This window comes from Phyllostomus discolor, chromosome 6 (assembly GCF_004126475.2).
Source record: "Phyllostomus discolor isolate MPI-MPIP mPhyDis1 chromosome 6, mPhyDis1.pri.v3, whole genome shotgun sequence".
Lineage (NCBI taxonomy): Eukaryota > Metazoa > Chordata > Mammalia > Chiroptera > Phyllostomidae > Phyllostomus > Phyllostomus discolor.
The window spans coordinates 35,248,834-35,267,658 of NC_040908.2; the positions used below are offsets into that span (position 1 = coordinate 35,248,834).

General features: G+C 38.6%; 1 protein-coding gene and 1 pseudogene across 7 annotated transcripts in view; both read left to right on the forward strand.

The window, feature by feature from the left end:
* Positions 1-18,825, forward strand: part of EML6 (EMAP like 6) — a 226,943-nt gene that overhangs the window by 14,938 nt on the left and 193,180 nt on the right. The window lies entirely within an intron of this gene.
* Positions 9,851-9,953, forward strand: LOC114501041 (annotated as a pseudogene).

The window sequence follows — 18,825 nt, forward strand, 5'->3', positions numbered from 1 at the left end:
TATTTACCCCTGAGGTATGTGAAATTATAAAAAAATTGAAGTATATGTGGAAGAATGTTAAACAGTTTTTGTTTCTGTTACTATACTTGTCTTAATCTTGTTTACTCATAACTATATTATATAAATTTATCTAAGATTATTACTTTATATTAATATTGGGATTACAGAACTGAACCATTATTACTCATCCTAATTTTGTACCTTGTTATATATTTTGTAATTTATAGGTAAGAAAATTTTACTTTAATATGCACAAGGTGTTCCAGTAATTCTGGAGGAAACAGATTTCTTTTAGTGAAGTTTATTACAAAAATCAGTGTAAAATTGTTTATTGATTTTTGGCAAGCCACCTAAAGGAAATTACAGCTATTTGACAGAAAGCTCAGGAAAAATAAACAGTAAGATGACATAAGAAAATATCCAAACTATGATTATATGGTGCCAAAGAAAGACTCAATAAGATTTATTTCCTTTTCTTACAAAAATTTGACCCAGTGCTTTTGGGAAGCATAATTTTTAAATGATCTCTCAATTGAAGTTATAAACTAAAAATCATGGGTATTTTTTAAAATAATCTTATAAGGTTCTACCTGGATTGGGAGAATATAGAATTTGATTCTGGGGTTTCTTCTTCTGGCTGAAGGACTAGATCTGCTTTGTTCACCATTGTCCCCGCACACTGAGCACACGGCCTGGCATGGGGAAGACACTTAGTACATTTATTGTCAACTTGAGCCAACTCAGAGGCCAGCGCTCACAAGTGGCTATGGGAAGAACACCCGGACACCTGGTTTGTCGCCTTGGTCTCCGTTTTGTGTCTCAGCACTCCTGTGGTGGACGGGCACTTGGCTTGTCCACTATTATGGGCAGTAGTGGGGCAGACATCCGCATGTGTTCATGCTCTCCAGAGTGTATGTGTGGGTGTTTCGGTGGCAGACACTTCTGGAGGGAGAATGGCCGGGGTAAGAAAATGCGTACATTTACCTTGTGATAGATACTGACCAACTGCCTTCCAAAAAGAGAAGTACCAATGCCCTTGTAGGAAAGTGACGCTTCTCTACATCTGCTGATCTGGGATTGGATTAATTTTAACTTCTCTGAAGTCAAAAGGAATGGAAATTTTGTAATTTAAGAAAGTGAAGCATTTCTGGCTGATAGTATACATTAAGTTTCTTCTTTTCTCTTTGGTCCCTGTAATGGTGATGCCTACATCTATACAAGTGAAGACTCACAGAAATAGATTCCATTAAAATATTCAGTAATATGTATTATATTCAAATATCTCTGACTTGATGACTTCATATATAATAGTTTCATTGCTATTATTATGTGCTAGGCACTTTCTGAGCATTTTGTGTACATAATGATACTTAGTCCTCACAGTAAGTCCTTGAGGTAGACGCTATTATTCCCCCTTCACAAAAGAAGACACCGAGGCCTAGAGGAATTAAGTAATTTGCCCAAGGACAGTAGCTAATAACTCTCAATCCGGGTTTCATACCACGCCTCCCTCACCTCAGGCCCCAGGTGCCTAAATTACCACTTACTTAATTGCCTGGCCTGCTTTTTTCCCTCAGTAATTGTCATCTGATGGTGAGAGTCAGGGATGTTTTCCAAAGAAAAATAATGCATGAGCCTACATGAATACCCATTAAACTGTATCTATTCAGGCCTCTCACAGTGAATCTGTGGAACAAACTGTCTGTTCTAAGAACGTTGCTTGGTTCTAGGTCCAGATTAGCTTCTTGTTGATGTATTTGCTGAGAGCAAAGTCAGCACTCCGCATCACTTGTGTCTTGAACAAGGCAGGACCAGTCACGTCACATGGAAGGATTTGGGTGCAACAAACACTCCACTTCAGTGCAGAGCAGGGCCCCGTGGTGCTGCGCTCCAAGGCTGCTCACGACTCACTGCACACCACATCCCCTTAGTCTGGCTGCCCAGCCCGAGAGCCTAGGACGTGGCCCAGACCGAACTCAGGTGACGTGCAGGTTTTTAATCCTCAACTCCTGGGACTAGATTCACTTGTTAGTCCTGGAATGGTCAACCTGAACATCTGCCATTTGGGATGGCCATGGCCACTTGTTCACCAGTGAATCTGTACTCTGAGGTGCTTGCCCCTCCAACAAGCCGTGAGGAGTCAGTGAGAGCGGAGAGCTGGTGGTGAATGGCATGGGCACCACTGCAGGTTTTTGGTCTTTGAGAGTTTTGGTTTAGGGTAATAGAACTCAACTTGAATTGGCCTTTGGAGACAAAGGAATTCAGTGGCTTATGTCACTGGAAAGTTCCAGATTGGTGCTGACATCAGGGCCTGCAGGGACTCCAATGGCATTGTCAGTACTCTCTTAGACTCTGTCTTTCTCTCTCTCTTGGCTGCGTTTCTCTCTGGTCATTGACCTCATTCTATCCTTTTGTGGACAGATTTCTCTCAAGCGAATGGGGGTGGGCTGTGTAGGGATGCCGTGGCCATGGCTGGCTTCAGGTTTCCAGCCTCTCAGCCAGAGGCCTCAGAGCAAACGGGAAGCTTTTTTAGCACCAAATTGTAAAATCAGAAGGAAGCACGTTCTGTTTGGCCTTGCATGGGTCTTGAGCCCATCCTTTGGACCTCTCTCTGCAGCCGAGAATGGGGTGTCATGGTTGTCAAGCCAGGGCAAGGAATTGTGATGGGCAGTCCTCCCAGAGCCACAAGGGATGGGGAAAGGTTAATTTCTACAAGGAAGAAGTGTTATTGCCAGAAGGAGGAATAAATGTGTGGCTCACTAAAATATTTCACAAGAAAGCCCAGAAAATGATTGAGCATTGAACTTGAAGTATATCATTTAGAGAATAGCTGAGTCCAGGGAGCAACAGATCCTTGTTTGTTATCCTTTTGAATGGGGTGGTCACCTCCCCTGTATCTTTAGGTTGAAGATCAGAGCCACTTTTATAGTGACAAAGACAATTTACTTGGGCCAAGAACAGAATAATATGGGGCATGTTAAGTAGCAAATATGAAACCTACTACTTGTGTGGAGGACAGGGACCACTTCTTTGGTTTCATTCCTGCGAAATGTACAAAGGTATAAGGGAGTTTGGGTGTGATCTTGTTCTGATGTTGGAGGTGTTTAGATGAAATGGGAGCTTCCAACTGGGAGATTCCCTTTAGAATACTGAGTAGAATGTTTACAAGAAACTTTAGTTCTTTTATGCAGAACAAGGAAACAGTAAGTGTTGAATTAGAGCTTCTACTTCTAGAGAAAGAAAAAAATAGGATTAAAGAAAGAAATTTACAAAAGGAAGGACAAAAGCCCGGCAATGCACAATAACATCCCCTGCCCCAGCCCCCATATCCTTATTTAACTTTAGATTCACTTAAAAAATCACAAGTTATTTTGTGGGCTTATTATTTAAATTTATCTTGCAGTTCAGAAGGAATATGTTATTCCATATTGACACAGTGGCCTAAACATTTTTCTGGTTGATTGTGCAAGGTTTTTTATACAGCATGTGTGGTGCCATTTATTGTTACTTTTTGGCTGATAAGTGCCTTCAGTTTGTCTTCTGCAAACCAAGGCAGTAAGAGAGTACCAGAAAAAAAAAGGATGAAAATTTTGTAATCAAGTTTCAAGAAATAAGGGCAGTAGAACTTTGGTTTCATAATGCTGTCTGAAATGCTTTAGAAGTCTGTATTTTACATGATTACCATTTTGAAGGTAAACTTTTTAACATCCTTTCTTTGTAACTTAGGCTTCTGAAAATTTATTTCTTCTTCCCCACCTTAAGGAAGAGTTCATTCTAGGTCATCATTTTCAGCACGTCTGGCAACCAGCTACACTGTGTTTAAATTACACACTGTGCGGGTTTGTTGTGAACCTCACAGAATCTCAGTTCTGCTGTTATTTAAAAGTTGCTTTTCCCCCACTATAATATGTATATGTGCTCATTAAACAAAATTTTGAAAATAAGACCAAAAATATTATCTAGAGGTGGACACCACATCTCTGTTCATTTTTTGTAAGCTTTTGAATTCAAGGATACATACACAAAGGAAAGCGCACAATTTGTCAGCGTTCAGCTTGATGAAGTTCAGCAAAGTGATACACCCTTGTAACAACCACACAGATCGAGAAATAGAACATTACTGTGCTCCAGAGCCTCTCACCTGACACTTCCTAGTCACTGTTGCCTTTGAAAATAACCCCTCTCATGTAGATGTTTTACCTGTTGGTGACCTTTATATAAATGAAACCATACAATGTGTGCTCTTCTGTGGAGTTTGACTTGCTCAGCTCTCTGTTATGAGATTTGAGTTTGTCACACATGGAGGAAGCTTATTCTCTTTCATCGCTGTGTAGTGTTCTAGTGCATGAATATAATTTACTATGTTTATCATTAGACACTTGGGTTGCTTTGGGATACTACAAATAATGCTTCTCTGAACATTCTTATATATATTTTTGGAAGATGAATGTCTACTTTTATTTTGCTATATACTTAGATCATAGGGAATACCTGTGTTTAGCTTTAATAGATATACTACTAAACAGTTTCCCCAAGTGGTTGTATTGTACTGATTTATGCACCAGCAATGTTAAGAGCGTTCTAGTTTCTACATATTCTTGTCAACACTTAGTATTGTCTGTCTTTTCCAGTTTTAGCCATCCTTGTGGGTAGTAGAAAATTGTATGCTTTTTTAAAAAAAAATCCTCACCCCAGGATATGCTTTTTCATCGAAGTAGGATAGAATGTCAGAACTGAGAGGTATTGTTGCTTGTCTTGGCCAATTTTCCTGGAAAGAAATCCCAGAATCTCTTGCCTGAAGATGGGATGGGTGGGTTCTAACCAGCAGGGTTCCAGTATTCAAGTGGGGAGGACTTCATGGTTAAGCAGACTCTTGCTTAACCCCAATTCATGGAGTTAAGCCTCAGCCCTCTGCTCAGTAGGGCAGCCTTGCAGAGAGTAATCCTCCAGACTTCTGGAGTGGGTGGACAATATCTGGAGAACTAACTGCTCTTTTTAAAAACAATTTATTGGGTTAATTGGGGTGACTTGGTTAAAAAAATTATGTAGATTTGAGGTGTACAATTCTATAATGCATCATCTGTATATTGTGTTGTGTGTTCACCAGGCTAAGTCAAGTCTCCTTTCATCACCAGTTATCCTCCCTTTACCCTCTACTACCTCCCCCAACACCTCCTTTTCCTCTGGTAATCACCATATTGTTGTCTATGAGGGTTTTTTTGTTTTTGCTTAATCCCTTCACCTTTTTCACCCAGTCTCCCAAGCCCTGTCCCTTCTAACAGCTGTCAGTGTGTTTTTTGTATCTGTGAGTCTGTTTCTTTTTGCTCTTTATACAAATTCTCAACTAGTCACCCTACTTTCTCCCACCCCCCACTCCTGCCTTCAGAGCTCTGATCTCTAAGCCTGAGCCTTTCTGGGTTTCTGGCTGTGACTGTGAACCAGCTACTTTTTTCTGGCTCCCCTTCCTCTTCCCACCCCCAGCCTGGTAGGCTTAGATTTCAGCTTTCTTAGGGCCCTAAAATCAGCCACCACTTAATCTTTTGCTTTCTAACTCCTTTTTTTTTAAAGTTTCTCTTGTATATTTTTCCCCTTTCTTGTTGTCTTTGTGGCCTTAAAAATTACTCCCTATCTTTTTAGTTTTGTTTTGGGGAGAAGCATAGATAAATGCTTTCAAACTAGAAGTCTTGCATTAGATTTTGAATGTCAGTGACTATATTTTTTCATTTCTACAAGTTCTATTTGATTTTCAGTTTTCTTTCTTCTGTTTTCTGCTGTGTTATTGTTGCCATATGGTATCTATAACTTCTCTTGTGTTTTTTATTGACTTTAAATAGATTCAGAATCTCTCAAATATTTAGACTCTTTCAAATTGTTCTATTATTATTTTCAAATCTTTGGGGGTATGTGTGTGGGGTGTATGTGGTGTATATTCATTCTCTTGTTTGTTGTGTCTCCTGACTCTTTTATGGTGGTTTGTTTTCCTTTGTGACAAAATGACATGTAACACTGTTTTTGGTGGGAGCCCAGCCTGCCCTGATTATGGAGATATTCCCACAGAGTAGGCTTAGCTTTTCCTTCTGTTTTCCTAGAATGTGCCCTTGTGTTTTCTCTTATTTCTGGGCCTCTATACATGTGGTTTCTGGAATCTTCTATCTTTTCATCTTTGCTTGTCTCTTACTTGTCTCTCAGGTCTCAGTTTAAAAGTGATTTTCCTGGGATACCTTTCCTGATTTCCCATTCCCTGTATTGTCCCCCAGTATCCTATATACTTCCGTCATCGTAGTACTGATTACTCTGTAATATAGGTATGCATTTCTGTCTCTTCCTCTCCTGTATGACTAGACTGAATTCTAGGAGGCCAGAATCATCTTACCTTCACCATTAAATACCCAGATCCCACCAAAGTAGCTGTCTGAAACCAGGTTTCATTAACTGTTTCTTAAACGAATGTGATGTATTTTACTTTAAGAGGCTTGCAGGATGGGTTCAGGTTGGTCTGAGAGCATGGCTCTTTGTGCTGGGTTTGCCGCACCCCTGGCGACGCTCCTTCCCAGAGTGGTGCGGGGCGATGCAGGGGCTCTGCTCTCCAAGTCTAAAATATGGACGGTCCGCAAGTTGTCTTATAGAACTACAGAGGTTCTTCCTATGATCATCACTTTCACATATAATAGGTAAATTGATCACAGGCTTGAGCACTAAAAATTGTGATGGAATGTTTGTCACTCAGCATATGGCACAGCTTCCTGGGTGGCTCACCCTTATGCACAGCGAAGCAGCTGCTGTTGAATGTTTTCCATTCTTTTCTCACCTGTGAGATGTGGGGCTGTAGGACAGCTGTGTGACAGTCTGTGGCTGTGCCCTCTTCTCAGGAGCGAGAGAGGACCAGTTCACGTGGGATGAATGATAATATGCAAATTTGACAGTAAGGCTTATGGTTTACAGCAGCCTTGACTGGTATTTCTTGTAGCCACCCCCCAAAACTTGAATTTAGGAAGACAGTCTAAGGTTTTTGTGTTTTTTAATAGCTAAATGAATGAGTGACTTTGGTTTTCTGGAGTATTTCTTATGGTAATACTGGAATGAAGAATATTGTTGGTATCTTGTAAGACTGTGGGGAAATACTGTAAGGATTCACTTATTTTGAAAATGTAAGAATTACATTGGCATATGTTTATTGAGAGCATACTATGTGCCAGGCATTCTTCTAAAAACTTTACACGTGCTACCTCACTTAAATCCAAAGAAAAGTTGAATTTATGTCAGTAAATCTTCATTATCAAGTTATAGTATGATGTTCAAGGAGAGAGCATCAATGTGTGCTCTCAAACGTTGATGCTCTCTCCTTGACCATGAATGTATTGGTCATTCATGGTCCAATGAATGTACGCTCAGACCATGAATGTGTTCAATTCATGGTCTGTTTGGAATTGAATACATTCATTAGATCCAAATGTTAGGCTGTGCTAAGGTGGTAAGTACTGCTATAATTCTTTGACTGTTTTTTTAATAAACTTACTCTTGAGTTTCTAGTAATACCTAGCAATGGCAGACTAGGTAATTTGAGCTTCATTATCCTAATGAAGATAACTAAAACATCAGGTGAAATATAAAAGTAAAATCTTCTAAAAATCATCCATAAATAGTAAGAAAGTAAGTAATTCGTGGGACTGAGATTTCAGGGAAGCCGAGAATGCAGAGTATATAGCTGTTGTGCCCTGGAGGTGTCTCTAGAGGAGGCTGAGAAGCTCCTCTTGGGGACCTTAAGGAGCTAGGGTGGCAAAAGTGGCACTCTGCTATGAAGCCACGAATCCTGGTATGTTCATCCTCTGACTTGAAGATGAACTGGAAGCACAGTATCCCTCATACAGCTTGAATCCTAGATTCATTCCTGACACTTAAGTAATTCAGGGAAACTTAAGTAAGGAACTTGGCTTGATAGGGCTTCTAGGACCTCAGAAGTCTGGAAGAAGCAAGCAAAAATCCTCGATGGAGAATAACAGCATCCACATTTCAAGTTATTTCTAGAGATCATTTTTCAAATACACTGTCCAGCCACAATCAGAGGTGACCAGGCATATGAGGAGACAAGATGAAAGGGACAATCAGCAGAAAATTTTAGCATATATTCATTTGGTGACTCAAAAGGACAGGGAGAGAAAAAGAGAGGGAGAGAGAGAGAGACAGAGAGAGAGAGAGAGAGAGAGAGAGAGAGAGAGAGAGAGAGAAGATGCAATATTTAAGGATGTAATTGCTGAAAAACTTTCCAGAACTGATAGAAGATATCAACTCTCATACTTCAAAGGCCAAAGGCTTCTAACCAGGATAAATAAAAAAAATTACTTATAGGCATGTAATAGTGAAGCTGCGGGTAATCAAAGATAAAGAGAAAATCAGAAAATTCTCCAGAGGAAGAAGATAGATGACCTCAGAGCAATTGGATGGATAACTGGCAGGATAATGGTAGAAAAAGGGGAAATAAAGATATTTTTAGACTAAAACCACGGAGAGGATTTACCACCAGCAGACCCACACTAAAAGAAGAATAGGCTTTAGAATTTCTTCAAGTGTAGGTCTGCTGGCAACAAATCCTCTCAGTTTTAATTCTAAAAGAGTGTTCTTTAGGCAGAAGGAAAATAACCCCAGTTGGAAAATCAGTGATAACAGAAAGACAAGTGATAAATGAACACTGACTATATAAAACAGTAGTAATATTTTGTTAAATATTCAAAATGTGCATAATATTTTTTAAATGCATAACAATAATAGTATTAAAGTTGAAAAGGACTTAAAGTGTTCCAAGTTCTTTCTGGAAAGACAATAAAAGTATGGATTAACATTGAGCTTCTAGAAGTCAAGTGTATGTGTTGTAGTTTCTGGGGTAACCACCAGAAGAATTTACAAACTTACCTATGAAAGAAATATAATAATAAACCTCTCACCTTTTATGGAGGATATGAAATTTGCCTGTATAACTAGCCCTGTGGTGTCTTCCTAGGGCTATTCTCTTTTACATTTCAGGAAATAAATTTACATATGTGAGAGAACAGTTCTTAAGTTTTACTAATTAGGTTCAGAGTAGACGCAAATTAATGTATCCACCTTCCTTCAGTGGAAATTATTTAAAAGAAGTGGATTCTTTCATCTTTCTAACTGCCTACATGTCCTAAATGTATTTTGCCTAGACTTTGGGAATTGTTCTCATATCATCTATTGGAAAAGAGTTGATATTTTCATTTCTCTAGAGTCTAGCATTGTCAAGATCCTTAGTAGAATATCCCTTCCCTGGTTTGTTATTTTATTTTAAATAAAAGATTTTTTAGATAGTTTCCTGTTAGCATTTCTCTCCTTACCACTCAAATCTTACTATACATTATCCAAAATTAAAGTTTGAAGTCAGACAAATAATTATAATAAGCTATAATACTTGGGGCAACTTCCTCCTTTCCCTCCCTTTCTCCTCCCTTATATCCCTTCTTCCAGTGGGTTTCTTAAAAATGTTAAGTATAGATGAGGAAATAAGATAGTTAACTCACTTTAGGAAGCAGTAGGGTTTAGTACATGCAGCAAGATCAAGATTCAGACTCTGATTCTGGGTCATTGCTCCAATGTATTAAAAATGTAAGTAATTCGCTGTGGCTGGTGTAGGTCAGTGGATTGAGCGTGAGCTGCAAACCAAAGGTTGCCAGTTTCATTCCCAGTTGGGCCACATGCCTCAGTTGCTGGCCAGGTCCCCAGTACGGGGTGCATGAGAAGCAACCACACATTGATATTTCTCTCCTTCTCTTCCCCTCTCTCTAAAAATGAATAAATAGAATCTTAAAATAAAATAAAATAAAAATGTAAGTAATTCATTGCTTCTCAGCTTTTTGGCTAAGATCAAGGGTAGTATCTGTTCTTACCAGTTTGAAAATATAAGTAATTCAAGGAGAGTTGGAGGAGGTAGAAGAGAGTATAGTGGGAGATAAATGGTGACAGAAAGAGACTTGACTTGGGGTGGTGATCACACAAAGCAATATACAGATGACGTATTAATAGAATTGTAACTGAGCAATTGTAGAATTGTAACCGAGATACCACCTCATGCATGTGGTGTCTCGATGCATGACCCAACAATTAGTGTTGAGGGAAACAGGTTTTTATTTACAGGGTTCTAACCTTAGGGCGACTGGGAGCATTTCTATTCAGGATTCTGTTCTCCCATGAGACCCAGCACCTCCCTTGCTCCCCACCAGGCTATAAGCCAAAACCATGCCCAGTAGCTTTCCATATCCTTATCTGTTCTTAAGCCAGCTACAGAAACAGTTCTCCATCTCCTCTGGAAAATACATTCATGGGTTTCAGAGTCACCATCCTCTAGCAGCAGCTCTCTCCTTCAGGATCTGGGGTATGTTGCCCGTCCTCAGCTTCCATATAATAGTCCAGGAAAACATGTGCCACGTTGCACTGGATCATGGTGAAGTCTGGGAAGGCACAAGTCCTAAGAGAGTGTCCTCTCTGTATGTTCCCCAGAGAAGCAGAAGTCTGTAGCCTCTGGTCACAGTTCAGCATTCCAGGCATCTCCCACTAATCCGTGCTTGGTAAGGCAAGTTCCTGCACGGCTCCATCAGCTCTCTCCTTACACCCTTTTATCCTGCACAGTGGCTACTTCACTACAGACTGCATGTCTGCTTCCTTACCACACCAGGATGCATGGCCGAATCCTCAGAGGAGCAGATGGAGCTCCTCCCTCACTACAGGCAGCACGGCAGAATCTCCTCTGGCTCCCTCCCTCATGGCTACCCCCTCCTCTCTCCTCATGGCTGACCTTCATGGCTGCCTGCTGCTATAGCTCATGTGGCTCCGTTCTCACTACAGACCTCACGATGGACCAAAACCCTTCTCTTTCAGCCCACCCTTATTTTACATGCTGACCTACTTCCTACATGACCTTGTATCCAGCCCCACCTACAATTGGCTACTTTTGCCAGTTGCCCTGTATATGTACCTTCATTTGACTGTCATCTTTAGTTAGGACGAGAGTGACTCAGTGATTCAGGGGCCCCCACCTCCCCTGACTGTGTCACGAGTCAGGATACATTCTGAAAGTCACATATACCTTTTGCCTGGAGCAGGTAGCATAGCTATCTTCTCGCCTTGATTGGCTGTGGGGACTTTGGGGACCCCTCGCTCTGCAACCAGTTACAGAATTGTACACCTGAAACCCATATAGTTTTATTAACCAGTGTCATCCAATAAATTCAATAAAAAATTTAAACAGTCAAACTCGGATGTTTTGAGTTTAGCCTAATTATCAGTTTTTCTCAGTTTCCATCATTTTATAGTCAAGTTGACCTGTTAGATTTGTATAGTGTATAACATGATCCATGTAAAAAATCTTTGAATACTAATTTTTAGTTAAGTAATGCATGAATACATTTTCCTTTAAACTTTAGAACATTATGGATAAAGTTTCATTTTCCATTCCTGGTCTCTCCTCATAATCCCCAAAGGTTAACCACTGCTGCTATGAGTTTGACGTCTGTCTTTTTTGTTACAGGCCAAAGCCCACGTGCCCAGTGCTTCAAAGGCCAAAACTCAAAACATCCGAGTTTGGAGTAAGGAAAGGTTTATTGATCAAGAAGGCACCCACTGAGAGGATGAGGGTTCTAACCCTCAAATCTATTTTAGGAAGTGCAGAGAGAGTTCAGGCTTCTTTTATGTTAAGGGAAGAGAAAACGGAAGGGTTGGTTTTTGTAAAAACCGAAGCCCAAAGCAGAATTTCTCTAATGATTAGCATGTCTAAAGCAGGGGCTGCTCGCCTGGAGGCCTCGGGAGCTGTGCAGGCTTGAGTGAGATGGAGTAAGAGAGGCTGCGTCTTTCACTCTGTTAGTTTTAGTCTTCATATTCACAAGTCTACCCAACAATTTACACAGTGTTCTTTGTGCATGTGTTTCTTCTCTTTCTAAATAAATTTCCCTTCTGATAGGCATTTGCTTTTCAAGCTTTTCAAGACATTTAGGTTCTTTGGTAAATACTTGTACACATGGTGGGGGTGTCCTTCTAGGAAGACATCTAGAGGTGAACTTCCTTGGTCACACAGCTATGCCCATTTCAACTCTAATGTATTCTGCGGAATTGCATTACCTAGAGGCAGCGGGCTTGAAGACCACCTGTTTCCTCACGACCTTGCCAGTATGTTGTGTTATCAAATTTAATTCTTTTAGGTAAATGTGATTCTATTTGAAGAAGTTGGTTTGTGAATGTTTCATCTTTTCCTCCACAAGCAAAACTCGACAGCAAACTGCTACTTTCATTCCCCTGCCCCCCAAACTCTTCTGGCTGCTTTGAAATGAAAGGAATATATTTACTAGAAAAAGAACCTGGGCCAGGTGAAAAGAATGGAGGTTACCCTCCCCTCTGTGTCTGGGGGAACCTAGAAATACAAACTTCCTGAATATGGAAGAGATGCAGCTTAGCCTGGTGAATGGTGATCAGTGATGTTTTAATTAAGCTGGGACATTCTGAGCTCAGTAATCAGTGTCTTTGAGGTTTATGCTAGTGAAGTTAATCCCAAGTTATTTTAAAAACTAGATTTTTAAGCTTCTCAGCTTTATTATTTTAAAATCTACTTTATTCTTAGTAGTAGTACAGCTGAATGACAATGAGTCTCATCGTTGCTGACAAATTGTTTTCTATACAGTTATTTCATCCAAGAATATGATTGTAAATGGGTTGCAAATGTCATTAATATTGCCAGCTTATGGAGTGGACCTGTTCAGTGCTATAAACTTGAATTTTGCAAACTTGAGAGTAGATCAGTAAATAATGATTATTCTCCTATAAATGCTTAACTGAAAAAAGAAACACATAAACCAAGGTTTCTATTTGCATTAACCTTGGGGGAAGTGTCAGGATTTTTTAAAGTTTTGGTAGTTCCATGTTATAATTACTAATAAGGAAGTTGAATAAGTTATTTTTGATTTTCAGAGCAGTTTACCAGTTTTATTTTAACATAGGTTTTAATATATAAATTTAACTAATTAGATTACAAAACATTTGGCTAATCATTTTGAAAAATCACAAAAGCATAAATAAAAGTAGATTATGAATCACATGTAATTTGATCGGCAGTGCCTCTTTCACTAATATAAATCATAAACTCTGTATATAGCTTGATTTTAATTTGTCTGAATTATAATATGGAAATATTTAAAATGATTCAAAAACTAGTCGTAGGTACTTATTCTTTAAATTCAAAATATAAAATCTTCTTTAATTTTTTATTTTGGAATAATTTCAAATTTACAGAAAAAGAGCCCACAGAGTTCATCCATCTTTATAGTATTTTGACACATTTGCCTTATCAGTCTCCCTCCTCATAGATATAGATTAATATTCCCTTTTATGAATCATTTGAAGGTAGGCTGCATACTTTATTCCCTTTACTCTTAATACTAAAACTTGTAACTTTAAGAATAAGGACATTTTTTTACATAGCCATAGTAGTTATTAAATGCAGGAAATTTAATATGGACAGATACTGTTACCTATAAATACTGTGAACAGGTGTGTGTTCTGCTTGAGTCGGTTGTCCCAGTAATGGTCCTTGGAGCAGCTTTTCTCTGGTGCAGGTTCCAGTCCCGCTCATGTATCGAACGTGGTCGTCATGTCTCTTCAGCCTCCTTTCATCTGGCAAAGTGTCTCAGCCTTTTTTCTTCTTTCTTTTTTTGTCTTTTAGGACATTGATATTTTTGAAGAATCCAGCATTATTTTACAGAATGTCCTTCGTGTTGGGTTTATCTTATGTTTCCTCATGATTAGATTCAGGGTTTGCCTCTGACTGGAGCCTCGAGAATGATACGGTATCCTCCTTAGGGCATTGTCTCTGGAGGCGCATAATGTCTATTGGCTCATTATCAGCAATGGTAAAGTTGATCATATTAAAATTGATCATTAAAGTGTTATCCATTTTCTCTGTTGCATAGTTTTCCTATTGTAATAAATAATTTGTGGGAGAACACCTTAAAATTATATGAAAATATCTTAACTCCTCATTGAGCTTCTCCCACCCTCAAATTCAGTATGCATTATTACTAATATCTGTTTGAGTTTATGATTTTTAAAACTCTATCATTCCTTCTAGATTTAGTAGTCAGCATTCTGCTGTAATGAAGGGCTCTTACTTATTTTGATGGTCAAATTTTCCCCAGGGTCAGTAGGAAACCTTTTGAGCTATTTCCCACATCCTTTTGACATGCTTTTATAATTTTTTTAGCACTTTATTACTTTTTGGCATAATTAGCTGTTCTTGGTCTATGTAGTACTTTTCCCACTCCAGCGCTGGAATCAACCATTTCTCCAAGGAGTCCTGGTTCTTTAGTGGGGACCGATATTTAAAACCCAGGATATGTGATCATTGCTGTGCTAGAATGTCATTGCTTCTTGACCTTTTCAGCAGACAGACTGGGAAGTACACACACCCGCACACTCTCACAGATACAGGTAAGTAGTAGAAATAGATTTAAGATTTTTGAATTTCAGTCCTAGCTGGTGTATAGCTCAGTGGATTTCGAGCTGGTCTGCAAACCAAAGGATCATTGGTTTGGTTCCCAGTCAGGGCACATGCCTGGGTTGCAGGCCAGGTCCCCAGCAAGGGGTGTGTGAGGGGCAACCACATATTGATGTTGCTCTCCCTTTCTTTCTCCTTCTCTTACTCTCTCTCTAAAAATAAATAAAATCTTTAAAATTTTAAAAAAATTTATATGGATACTTTCTATTTTAATATCTCCCTACCCTGAGTTCTTCGTTATTTGTATTTCCTTTCTTCCACAGTGAGAAGCCTAGCTCACAAAGACTTTAGTGCATTTGCATATTTGATTAACTTTGTAGTACACATTAAAAAGTTTCTAGGGGCCCTGGCTGGCGTAGCTCAGTGGATGGGAACCAAAGTGTCCCAGGTTCGATTCCCAGCCAGGGTACATTCCTGGGTTGCAGGCCATAACCCCCAGCAACCGCACATTGATGTTTCTCTCTCTCTCTCTCCCCCTCCCTCCCTCCCTCCCCTCCCTAAAAATAAATAAATAAAATCTTTAAAAAAAAAAGTTTCTAGGTAGCTATACCCAATGACTATTAAAACAAAACTACTAAGAAAAGTTTAAGAGTATTTGTAGTTATTTTTCTTTACATTGACAGTTGTCAAAGTTATGTGTTCAGAAGTTACTTGGATTAGTTCTGTTTTTAAAAATTCAGCACGGTAAAATTATTCATTTTAAATATAGTTGGGTTACAATTTATTTTAGTTTGCATTGAGTTTTCCCATCCTTGATGATTTAATTTTATTTTTTGAATGTGTCAAACATTAAGATGATTATAAAACTCAAGATATACAAAACAAGATATATTCAGAGCTTCTGTTATTTTTTAAGTTCATAATCTGCTATTAAAGAATGTTGTAAGTTGAAATCAAACAGTGCATGACTGGGTGTGCCTACGTTGTTTTTTGATGGGTATGTAAGTACAGGATATGGGCATCTACTCTCAAATGCATAGAAAAAATGTAGATATGAAATACCAGGACCCTAAAAAGTGATTGCATTTCCAAATGGTTAAGATAGAGATTGGGAATAACATCCATTTCATTGGAAAAATGCCTCAGTGGGCTTGGGGGGGCGGGGAAGTGGGGAAGTCTCTGATAAGCCATGGTGTTCTCCTTGCGTGACACTAGGGGGCGCATCAGTTTGGAGGCTTTTTCCGGGCGGCTGTGGCTAGCTGAGCCTGGGAAGTGAGGTTCAAGATGCCCAGCCCTGGCAACCTTCCAAAATTATCTTGCTGGTTCTGTGCCGTCTCTTAGGGTTTTGACCCAGAAATTGGGTGGCTGTTGAGAGATAAGGACATTTTTAGAATTCTGGTCTTCCTCTCTTGGATTTATCTTGTTGCCTTTTGGTCAAGGTTATATTTTCTTTAGATTGGCAAAAATGGCTAATAGTTAGGTAACCTGTCAAGGATCATAATTCATACCCCATGCTGTCTAATTCTTTTCATTCTATTATGAGAACTGTTGTTAAGAGCAACCCTGGGTACTGTCTGCATGTAAAATAAGATCAAGTCCATATAATTTCCTAAATCAACACAAACTGGCACAAAGTGGACATGGTGGAAATATTATTAGTCACGCATTATGAAATCAGCAAATTCAAATGAGATCCAATTAAAGTAAATTTGGGGTTAATGAGATTGGACCAAGAGGAAAAAAGTTGAACTGATAGTTAACTCAACATCTGATTCCTTCAAAGTAATCATAAATAAATTCACTGCCCCTATTGTTTGTGAAACCTTGGGGCACTCTGCTTGTATAAGGAATCTGAGGTACGTCAACCTTAAATTGCACTTGTTTGCCTCTTGTTGCTGACCAGGCTTGTTTGCATCGCTTACATTAATGCTTAGTAATGCAGTGGCTTAAGTGATATCCTCTGGCTTTAACTTAGGGAGAGGACAACTTAAATTATGCCCTCATCAGTAAACACAAGGCGGAGCTGAAAGGTGAACCTGATTTTTAAGAACATCACTTATCAGTGCAGTGACTAGCTAAATAAGATTCTCCCTAGGGCAGAATCAAACCCACGTTGGGGAAATGGGGCAGCAAAGGGCTGAGGTGATTTTTCCAACTTTTTTCTATTCAGAGTGTAGAGTGTAGGAGATACCAGATTCTCCTATTTAACCTCCTCTGTTTATAATTGCTTATGCTGAAATTTATCCAAGACGCTTCCATTAAAGCTTTTAGTGGATTTTCTTCATCAGGGCTCGTTGACATTTGATTGGTGGGAAAGGGCTAATTTACCCATATGAATAGTTAGCTAATGCTCATGCTGGCTGTGTATACTTGTTTCTATTTAAAAACCCTTTTTCTTTCTTTTACCATCATTGGAATATTCTTTCTATTTTTCACTTTATCATAAAAACATCTTCTGAATATCTTACCTTGATTGGAAAAATTACCTGCATTTCAAATTCAAGTGATTATAGAAGTTTTAGAAGCAGCAAATTTTTTTTACATTCAGCTTCTAAATTCTTGTGTGTAATTATATGCACACATGAATATATTTTCATAACTTATTTACAAGCATATTGTAAGCCCAGAAATGCTGATAGATCTTATTTTTTGGTGTGGTTTGTCATTATTTTAAATCTTAGACAGTGGCTCAAAATTGTTATGAGTTAATTATGCATACTTATAATTTTTATCATTTAATTGTATATCTATGCTTTTGAACTGTTCTCTGATTATTTTATTTTTATTAAACCTCTTCTTATAAGTCTAAGGGCAGACATATTTCATATCTTCTTCTTACTGCAGTTCCTATAGCATATAGCACTATATCACCTAATAAGTATTTAATAGTTATTATTTTTTTAGTAAGTACTTTAACCATTATTTAAGTATATACATTCTACTTTCTTTTTTAGTTTACTTTTTATTTTGAAATAATTTCAGACTTACTGGAAGGTTCCAAAACTAATACAAAGAATACCCATGTACCTTTCATTCAGAATCCCCAAATGTTAGTATTTTGCTGTATTTGACTTAATATTCTATCATTCCCTTCCACTTTCTCTTATCCCTTCTTCCTTCCTTCCTATATCATCTCTATATCTATCTATCTACCTACCTATCTATCATAAGTGCATACATACACACGTATGTGCATACATACATATACAAACATATATATGGGTATGTATTTTTTCTTGAACTATTTAGAGTAAGTTGCAGTCCTGATTGATGTCTCCTTTCCCTTGAATACTACAATTTGTAGTTCCTAAAAACTGGGACATTCCTTTGCATAATCACAATGCATCCTCAGAATCAGTGAATTAACATTTAAACAATGTTATCATCTGACCTACAAAATTTGATTAACATTTTGACAATTGTCCCAATAATGTCCTTTAGAGCAAAAGAAAACCCCAGATCACGTGTTATGTTTATACATAAAATTTCTTTAGTCTTCCTTAATCTAGAGCATTCGCTCTGCCTTTCTTTGTCAGGACCTTGATATTTGGAAGAGCACAGGCCAGTTATTTTGTAAAATGTCTCTCAGTTTGTGTTTGTTTGATTTGCCTCATGATTTGGGTTGTACATTTTGGGCAGAAACATCATAGAAATGATGCTGTGTTCTTCTCTGTACACATACGCTCGTGAGAGGTACATCTTGTTGATTTGTGCTGTTACTGGTGACATTAACTCTGGTCACTTGGTTTAGGTGGCGCCTGCCAGCTTTCTTTACTGTAGTTACATTTTCCCTTTGTAATTAATAAGTGTCTTGTGGAAAATACTTTGACACTATGTAAATATGTTTCTAATCAAACTTTCAACCAGGATTTTTAACATCAAATATGATTCATGCTTTAATTATCATGATGGTCACCAAATGGTAGTTTTCTAATTAGATTCTTTTTTTCTATCCTGAATATAAATATCCTCTCTTTAGCTTCAGATTCTCTCACAGTTCTCTTACTCAGCACAATGTCTTACTCTATTTGTGACGTACCTGGTATTTACCGCAAATAAGTGACTTCATAACCAGAACTTACTGTGATAGGAGGAGCATCTGTGCCCCTTGATGCAACTGCGGCTAAACGGAGCACCTCAGGTATTAAATACCTCTAGCAGAATAGTCTGCTTTCCCATCATTTTGTCAAAATTATTCTCCTCGAGTGAGACAATCAGGGTAGGTTTTGGTAGAGTGTCTGTTTGCTGTCGCTCTTTCTGTGGAGCATCCTGAGTCCTCTCCTGAGAGTGTGGTTGGGCCACAGTGCAAACTGGTGACGTGTGCGCATGGTAACCCC